Raw genomic sequence first — 8,809 nt, forward strand, 5'->3', positions numbered from 1 at the left:
CCATGCAGAGCAGGAGGACATGTAGGGGCTGGGGCAGAGCAACAAGATGGAAGGGACCTGGGGCTGCTCTTGTCTTAATACAGTTTGTGAACTAAAAAGAGGACTGAGTGAATGTCATTTGCTTGGGATGTATGAGCACTGGCAGATGAGTGGAGAAGGGACAAAGAGAAGGAAAAACAGCCACAGCGTGGATGACAAGAGCTTAACCCCACAGGGAAGTGCTGGGAAATAGGGTGAAACAATGTTTAGGGCTAGCCAGGGAGTGAGGAAGTAGGGGCAGTTTTACACAGTTTTACCCTGACACCCATCGGACCCTGGCATCACCAGTCTTTCACATGCTGTGAACAGAGTGAATGTGAATGTTGGCAGCCCAAGGGCAAAGATGAAGGTGCTGGCCATGGGCAGCCGAGCCAGCAGGTGCAGAAATGGTATGGGGCACTGAGGGCATGTAGGCACAGCTTCTGCAGCATCAGCCATGCATTGCCAGAAACAGAAACACTTCCATGCTCTCGAGGATTCACTGTACATTGATTCTCTGCAGTTTAGCATTCCCCCTAATTAATTTAATTGCCAAGCGCTATGCATATGGAAGATTCCTTTTTTTTTTCAGTCCTGCCAAGCTCCTGGGCTCTATGTGATACTCATGGAGGTTATGTTGTGATTGAGGAGACAAGGTTAATGTTAAGAAACCACAGTTACTCAAAAGAGTATGCAATCAAATGGTTAATGGTGTTTCTGGGGCTCAGGGAGCAAATGACATAGGCCCTCAGGGAAGGGGCAGATATATGTGGACCAGCATAGTCAGAGAGTCTTCCTGGAGGAGGCGGTCTGAAGCAGGACTTTATCTGTTGGAGAGGACTGGGAGTGCTGGGGTGAAGGGCATTCTTGCTGAGCCATGGGATAGCTCCTTCTGTCAGGTGTGGGGTAAGCGGGTACGTTGGCTTCTTTGATGGCACAGTGGACTCAGACCAGTGGCTGCTGGAGATGGCTGCATGATGCATTTAGAGGAGTGGGCTGCAGGTTGTATCTTAGCTGGGAGGGATTTGGAGGAGAGGGTCTGGCCACAGGGCACATTACCATTGCTCTCTGTGTCCTGAGGTGGGGAGGCTAATGGCAGGTGCCCCTTGTCACACACCTGATATTGCCAGTGTCCAGGTGGCATGTCTGGCTCACTGAAACTGGGGCCTGCCCAGCAGTCAGGGAGCAGAGGTGAGTGTCTTAGAGTGAACTGGGGGCCTGGATGACCAACTCAGGCTGGGCACTCATGCAGGCAATGTGTCCAACAGGCTTAGCAGACAGTAAGCACTCACACCGTCTTGGAAGGCAGGGCTGGGAGCTCCTTATGGACCATCTGGTCCAGTTCCCTCATTTTGAGGATGGAAGCATGGAGCCCAGAAAAGGGAATGAACTTGCCCAAGGCCAGCAGAGGTAACCAGAATTCAGATTTCCTCATTTCCCAGGCAGCCAGTGCAGCAGACATAGAGCTAGGTGGGGTCACAGACCTCAGATCTTCTGCCATTCAACTGTGGGCCATTCATTTTACTCACTGGCAGCTCAGAACTCAAGAAAGGGTGAGATCAGTTTCCTCTGCCTCCAGGCATCTGCGTGTATGTGGGTGTGTGCTTAATCCATGGTAATTAGAACCTCTCCTTTCCTTCAAATATCCATGGCTCCTCTCTGCCACCTCTGTGCTCTATCCCAATGTAGAACACAGTTCATGGTGTCTAACGGCAGTCATTCCTGCTTTGCTTTCGGTTTGGTTTGTTTTAACCTCTAGGCACAGGTTGGTTTTGCTGATGAATGTGAGGAGTGGATTGAAATGAACAGATTAACTTCTATCCTCATTCTGTGTCCAATTTCAGTGGGAAAGAGGGTACAGGAAAGACTCTAGCCCTCCATTCCCTCAACAATGAATTGAGGACAAGTGGAAAAGAATGAGGAAGATCAGCCAGGCTTCCCACGTTTCCAGCCCTCTGAGCTCTGGAGGGAAAGTGGAGGGCAGTGTCTCTCAGAGGTAAGGAGGCTGTACAGCCTTGACCCAAACCCAGGCAAATAAAAACTGCCCTTTGTGGGCTTGTTACAAATCCCATCACTTCTCTCCACTCCTCATGTCTACAGATGTGGAACATGCGTTCCCTGTTCTAGGTTCTTTCTGCATTTTATTATCTTTGAGAAAATACAAACAGCTTCCTTTGTTCTCTTTGTGGAATTTTTGTCTGGAATGGAGAGAAAGGAGGAAGAAGGGTTCAGTCTTCAGCCCCTGAGAAGGGGAATCCCTCTTGAGCTTGTGCTAAGTGACCATGCCCACTGCAGGTAGAGGAGTAGATAGGCCTCCACGAGGCACCCAATCTGGGGAATCAGACCTACAAGTCAAGGTACTTATGGCCAATACAAGACATAAGATGAACTAAACTGCAGGAATTGCGGGTCACCTCACACATACAGGGATTAAGAAAGGAAAGATCAGTGCGGACTATTGCAGTTAGAGAAGACACTACGGGACAAGAAGCCTGCAGCTGGATGCAGACAGATGGGACTGGGCAGGACAAGAGGAACAGGAACAGGAGGCTCCGGTGTTCAAGGGGGAAGAGTGAAGAAAGCAGAGGCCCAAGCTGTGAAGGAGTAGAAATAAAACTGGAGAGTTAGGCTGATTTAAGGGCTGTATGGATGGAGGCTAGGGAAGGAGCAAATTGATAAAGAATCAGACAGGGTAGGGGAAGGAGGAGCTGGTTCTTTGATGTCAAGGCAGACAAGAGAAGAGTAAGTCAGCATGTGCTCTGATAGCCTAGGAGGGCTTCGGGGGACAGTGACATATCCACATCCATTTTCCAACAGTTTTGGGAGATGGGATGAGTAGGAATGGAGGGATCCGGTGCATGGGACAGGAAGAGGGAAGATGGGCAGCTTCCTGTGGAGCAGACCTGCCATGGGTCTCAGTTCCCACAGGCCCTGGAGATTTCCTCGTTAATTCTACAGATGTACTCATCGGGCATAAGCAGGGACAGGGGCTTGGTGGTGAGGAGCCTAATTCTGCCAGGTCAAGCTCGTCTCTCCACACCCTCCTCCGAGAAGCCTGGGATGAGTAAGTTGGCCTTGCCACCTGCTGTGGGGGGCTTACCTGAGAGTAATGGGGGTGCCCTCTCTGACTATGCTGGTCTACACTCATCTGCCCCTTCCTTGAGGGCCTATGTCACTTGCTCCCTGAGCCCCAGAAGCATGATTAACCATTTGATTGCAGGCTTTTTTGAGACACTTCTGCTTCTTAGCATTAACTTTGTCTCCTCAACCACAACACATGAGTATCACATGGAAGTCTGGAGCTTGGAGGCACTGAATAAACCCAAAACCTTTCATATACACAGCACTTGACTATTAAATTAGGGAGAAAGCTAAGCTGTAGAGAATCCTCAATATACAGTGTCATCATGAACATGGAAGTCCATTTCCCTTTCTGACAAAGCATGGCTGATGCTGCAGGGGCTGGATCCAGTGCTCTTCCGTCTGCTGGAGTTTCGTTCAGAAACAGAGAATACTTTATTGCCCATGGGATGAAGTTTCTCATTCCTTCCCATAGCACTTGAAGCTCTCAATCACTTGGCCTTGGCCTAAAGTCCTGTCTTTATTTCTCATTAGTGTCTTATCATCATCATCACCAAATAAAATTAACTGGCTTTAACTGAGCACCTATCTATGCCAGGAACTGTTCTGAGCATTAGATGTGTAATAACTTTTAATCTTTACAAAAACCCTAGGGGCAGAGACTATTCCTCTTCATTTCATGAAGGAGGAAACTGAGGCACAGAGAAACAAACTTGCCTGAGGTCTCTCAGATAGCACATGGTGGGACAGTGGCTGCATCTGACCCAGAACTTCTTGCTGTGCCTCAACCATACCATGCTTGCAGCTTTTACCCAAGCTGGTCCCCCTGTCTACCTCTCAGCTTCTCACCTACCTGCTGAACAGCTGCATAAGACCTGCCTGCAAGGTCTGTCTTAAAAACACCTCTTCTGGAAAGTCTTCTCCAGCCCCCCGGGAAGCCCCTCTCTCTGGACTCCCCCGCACACGCCGATTCTGGTACCCAGCACACCATCCTGCTAGTATTCATTCATGTGCCTGTGCGTCCCTCAAAGGAAGAAGCCACCCTCTTTCTATTTTTGCACTCTTTTAAATAAACATTTAATTGACATGAAGGAACTACATTGTCAACTTCAAGCCTTTTTCTCCCTCCCTCCAAGGTCTGGTATGGAGCAAGGATTCAATAAGCATTCACTGAATGGAGACAACTTTCTGCCCCGGCTTGGCTCCTCTGTGACCACCCTGTCCCCAACTCTTTGCTGACTGGGAGAATCCAGACATCTCGTACAGCTGCAGCTCTGTGTGGCCCACTTTGGCTGGAATTCAAGGAGTAATTACAGAAAAATGAGTATTATTACAAACCACATCAATCAACGTCCGTCTCCTCAAATGCTCTCACCAGGAAACAGGGATGATCTCAGCCAGACGTTGTCTTGTTTAAGCCCAAGTGTCTTTCTGGTGACCAGGAAATGTGTGCACCTTGGAGGGACACCAGCATTGATCATCTGTAACAGAGTCTGTAGGACGTACGGCTTGTCCAGTTTGAGGCTGCAGGTCCCTGGAGGCAGACAGACTTGAATTCAAATACCGTCTGTCCCTTTCTCTCTCTGTGGACTTGGACAAGCTTAACTTATCTGATTCTCATTGTTTTTATAGGTGATGTGGAGACAGTAATACTTCCTGGGAGTGTTGTCGTGATGATTAAATGACATGGCATGTCTAAAGTGTCCAAAGATTTCCTAAGTGATTAAAAAAATAAAAGCTTCCTTTTCCTCGCACTTCTCAATTAATCATTGTATTCTTTGTTCTCCATTGGGGGTATAATTTCGTAATCACGAGCACTTTGCATCAGCAGCCTGATGCTAAGGCCCAACTTTATCTATGTGCCTCCCAGAGCTCAGAGGAACCAGGACAGAGAAGTTTTCCTGGAGAAACAGGGGCTTGCTCTGGGCATAGGAGGAAGAATCACGTTAAAAATCAGATTTAAAAATATTCTGGGGAGTGCTAGGATAACCTGGATAAAAGGAGAAAAGCAACCAGGAAGTAGAGGATCCTCAGCCATGAAGCCCCTCCCACTGTACAACACCACTGTGGAAACCATCCGTGCTCAGTCTGCAAAGGAAGTTGTCTGTGTGATAAAGCCTGGATGCAGAGCATGGGAAACATCATGGATGGGGAGGGCAGGACTTTGCTGCTGTAAGAAGTCTGGGGAGAAGAACTTCTTGCCCTGGACCATTGACACATTTAGCAACCTGTTTAAAGAAAATTTATAAAACTTGAGACTCAAGTAGCCAAGTGCCTCCATTTGCATGGATGGAGCTTGGGTATGGTGGATTTTGGATGATTTTTGTCAATCTATTCATTTCAACTTAATAAAATATCCTGATACCCTCTTTGGGTGAGACATAGCACTAGGAGTTGGGAATCCAGGAGAGAACAAGGCAAGTTGGCACTCTGTGTTGCTCGCAGTCTTCTAGAATCAAGTAGGGGGAGGAATGGATTGGAAACACTGGATGCTGACCTCTGCCTGAGGGCAAAGGGAGGCCCGACTTGAGACTAGAAGGATGAGAGTGTCTGCTGCCATTATGCTGTGCCAGGTGGGTCTATTTTCTCCACTTATTATTTACTTTGTTGCTTATTAGCTGTGCTGCTATAGGAATATCACTGAATTTTTCTGATCTTCAGTTTCCTTTTTTGTATAATGGGACTACTGATAAAAACTTCTCATTTGAAATAAGCTTTGTGAAGATTAAGAGAGACAATGAGTATAACATATTTATGCAGTGCCTGTGTAATTACCAGACAGGTGCTGGTGGCAATGGTAGCAGAGATTTAACCCTGAGAGGTCCAGGTGCTTCCATATTGACCTGGATTCTCCAGTCTGGCAAACTCATCCCCTCATCTGAGGGTGTGGAGCTTCACCACCCCACACCCTCCTCCAGGCATGTGTGTTGTAAGGAAGAAGTCACCAATGGTGGCATCTCAGGCAACAGCTGTGAGACAGAAATTCAGATGACGGCCTTCATGTCTTTCTGTAAATCAAGAAGCATAAGATTATATCTGACAGACACTGTACTTTTGTGTCTTCTGAGTTCCCTTCAGAATTCCCTGGGCTCAGGACTCTGACAGCTGCAGATGACGCCTTAAATAACTACTCCGTCCTGAGTATCTTCTTGGGAAGAGTCTGAATAAACAATGATTTCACAGGATGTTGGTCAGGACATGGAGAAGAATCCAAAGTGATCTCTCTTACATCCCTCCCACAGGCAGGTCCTTAGGATGTTAGTGATGATGGTCAAGAAGTGGTGTACAGGGAAGACATTGCACCATCTCTTCCCACAGGAGGGTGGGGATGGCCACCCTTGGGACTTGACCAAACTGGACAGAAGTCGTCACATAAGAAAATTTCTACTACCCATTCCATATCTATGGATCACAGCCTCCCCAAATGGAGTCATCATTAGAGTGAATGTTCACATTTCTCATTCCCTGCTGCTGGCTGCCCTGACCTGCCAGAGGATGAAGTCTCTGTTTCATTCTATGAACAGAGCAGAGGACATGGAAAATCTTTGGTGGCTTTTGGCAGGAGAAGGATCAAAGCAGTATTCAGCAGCCAAACACACAGTCAAAAAGGCTGAGATCAAAGAGGAAGGATTTGATTTGAGGGTAAGCTCTCCTGTTCCTCATTATCGTCCTCACCAAGGCTGCAATCCTTCCCTGTTGAAAGGAGCAAGGATGAGGAATTTTGGCTGCTGCTGGCTGCTAAAGCCACGTGCTAACAGACAGACAGTCCCAGCACAGCTGCAATGTAATTGTAAGCCTCAAAATTAAAATGAAACCCATTGATATATAAGAGGAAAAGAGGAAGAACATGAGTGGGGTCAGAAAAAAACATTTGCAAGAGCCCTTCGGTTGGCCTAAATCCTACATATAAAACAAGAGGTGTAAGTGTTTGCCATGGAAACCGTCAGAGTGAATCTGGGGAAATTCAGGTCTTGGCAGGTGATTCCAGTCCTCCAGTATGGCTGGTGCTCAGTGCACCAAGGAAAATAAATGATGCCTTGATAAATAGAAAATCTGGAGATGGCAGAGCCAAGGATTGGATGTATTTTGTAAGAGGAAGGCTTCCTTGTCAGGATGGGGAATTTGCTTCCCTAACTCTATGGTTGGGCAGCTTTGTATATTTTTTTGCTGAGGGGCTTTATTTTAACCTTATAGTGTGAAGCTTTAAAAACAAAACAAACATGTGCTAATAAGATGCCTACAAGGTATGTGTTTGCTGGCTTCATTTCCCTTCCTTTCTGGGAAAGGGCCTGTATTAGTCTGTTTTCATGCTGCTAATAAAGACATACCCGAGACTGAGTAATTTATAAAGAAAGGTTTAATTGACTCACAGTCCCGCATGGCTCGGGAGGCCTCACAATCATGGCAAAAGGAGAATGAGGGGCAAAATCACATCTTATATGGCAGCAGGCAAGAGAGCATGTCCAGGGGATCCTCCCCCCCTTTATAAAACCATCAGATCTTGTGATACTTACTCACTATCAGAGTAGCATAGGAAAGACCCATCCCCATGATTCAATTACCTCCTACCAGGTTCCTTCCATGACACGTGGGAATTATGAGAGCTACAATTCAAGATGAGGTTTGGAATTATGGGAGCTACAGCCAAATCATGTCAGGGCCCTGGCCTAGGGATGAGAGGGTTGGGCAGCTCTCCCCCTGACTAACGCAAATCCCTTCCCCTTCGTGCTTCAGTTTCCCTGTAGCACAATGAGGATGCGGGATGGGATAAGTACTTCCCACGTGCACTTTATAGACAAGTGTTTGAACAAAACCTGGGCAAGTCACTGAGTGGATGTGACTTAAGTGTGCTGGTACTAAAAGGAGTGTGAGTGAGCTGAATACTGTATCAGCTGGCAGGTCCAACTGCCTACCACTCCCTGGCTTTTGGCTGCAGAGTGAGAGCAGGCTCAGCTCTTGTTCCTCACTCTAAATCTGTTTGGCACGTTTGTTTTTTTCTCCAGGACAATCACCAGGGGCCATCTCAGCCCTGACAAGCAGAGCTTTGCTGTAGGCTGTGGGTCCTCAGCCCCTGGAAGTGGCTGTGACATCGTAATTTCATTTTTCCTGGAAGACAAGTTCCCCTCCTCTCTTTCAGGCCCTTGCACAAGCTTTATTATGGGATGCCCTGGGCTCATTCTTCTAGGGTGAAAGGCTCCTTGTCCATTGAGGCAAAGCTATTATTCCTCGAGAGGAAAGCTTTGTCATTCCCAATGTGCTCCTTACATGCCTCTTCCGTCTTGATCAACGTGCGTGGGTGTTAATGTTGCTCAGTTCTCTGCAGCTGGCCTCACTTTGCATGGTTGTTTGGAGATAAGGTTATTTTGTTCCCATTTTCTTTCTTTTTAAGCAGACAGATTTTCTTTGGAGTCTGAATGGATATCATCCCAAGTCTGTGATGGGAAACAACTCTCTGGGAAACTTCTCCTGGGGCAGGGCATGAGAGCAGGAAGTGGGAAGGAAGCCATTTCCCGTGGTTGGAGAGATGAGCCTGCTATGGGGTCAGGCTTCCGTGTTGACAGAGAGGGTCACTAGGGATGAAGAGGGTCTGCATTCAGGTCTGGATCCACACTTGCTGCCCTGTGACCTTGGGAAATCCCTTACATTCTCTCGGCCACGTGGCTGCCATCTGTGCAAGGAGGGGTTTGGATTTGATTAATAGCTTGCAAAT

General features: G+C 47.4%; 1 long non-coding RNA gene across 1 annotated transcript; it reads right to left on the reverse strand.

Annotated features, from left to right (window-relative positions):
* Window positions 1-4,160: 4,160 nt before the first annotated feature.
* Window positions 4,161-4,654, reverse strand: LOC108298175. Its single transcript, XR_001822473.2, has 2 exons — window positions 4,475-4,654; window positions 4,161-4,391 (listed from the first exon to the last, which is right to left on the reverse strand). It is a non-coding gene; the product is annotated as an uncharacterized LOC108298175 (long non-coding RNA).
* Between the last annotated feature and the right edge of the window lie 4,155 nt (window positions 4,655-8,809).

The sequence above is a fragment of the Cebus imitator genome, unplaced genomic scaffold (assembly GCF_001604975.1).
Source record: "Cebus imitator isolate Cc_AM_T3 unplaced genomic scaffold, Cebus_imitator-1.0 Scaffold905, whole genome shotgun sequence".
Classification (NCBI taxonomy): Eukaryota; Metazoa; Chordata; class Mammalia; order Primates; family Cebidae; genus Cebus; species Cebus imitator.